We start from the raw sequence: 910 nt of genomic DNA on the forward strand, positions 1-910 counted from the left end.
GAACACCAACACAGCCCTGAAGGTGAATGGAGGAACAGCAGTGTCACCCCATGAACAGGTATCCAAAGCACTGGGGTCACARACTGTTCCTTGTCCCTGCAATGGAGCAGTGCCAACCATCACGGCACACCAGAGCACAGATGGCAGCAGCTCCTTCAGGGTTTTGTGACAGAGCAGAGCCAGAGAGAGTGCAGGCTGWAACAGAGCTGGGACCTTAAACCGACCTCTCACAGCCAGTGCAAAACAAAGCAAGCACAGCAGAAACCTTGCACTGCTCCTGTGCACTGATCAGCACAGGAACACCCCGTGCCCACGCTCTCAGTGCCACTGGTGCCACCGTGCAAAGCTCAGTTATCCCATCTCAGCCCCATCCATGTCACACAATCCCTTACTCTGCTCAGTGGAACACATATCCAGATTTCCTACCAGCTCTGGAACTGTTCTTCACAATCTCTTTATTTCAAAGGCTGAACTTTGCCCTCTGCAGAGCAGGCCTAAAACTTCTGTGGAAATTTCTGCTTCTAGCCCAAGCCCRGTCTTTGGGATGCAAAGCACTTTGAGAGTGAGAGCCAGGATTTAAATCAAGATTTAAGTCACAGCCCTCATGCCCTCCCTCCAATTAGTCACCCCATTAAGCAATTATCCTCACTGTGGGGAGCTGGAACTCGATTTTTAGCCAGCTTTTGTGTCACTTCAGGTGCCAACCACTTTGAATCATAATTTTCCCTTGGGTTAGAGAGCCATCTAGCAGTGGACTCAGCAKGCTGTAGACTCCAATAGCAATTAATCCTTTTTCGTATCATTAAATTAAGCATGGGCTGGGGCCCCCACAGAAAGACAGGCCATGGGTGTCCCSATGCAGTCCACAAGAACTGTCTGACAGCACCAGGGCTCTGCTTTCCCCACATCA

Source organism: Malurus melanocephalus, unplaced genomic scaffold, assembly GCF_030028575.1.
Source record: "Malurus melanocephalus ecotype Western Australia unplaced genomic scaffold, MMel_1.1 scaffold_197, whole genome shotgun sequence".
Taxonomy (NCBI): domain Eukaryota; kingdom Metazoa; phylum Chordata; class Aves; order Passeriformes; family Maluridae; genus Malurus; species Malurus melanocephalus.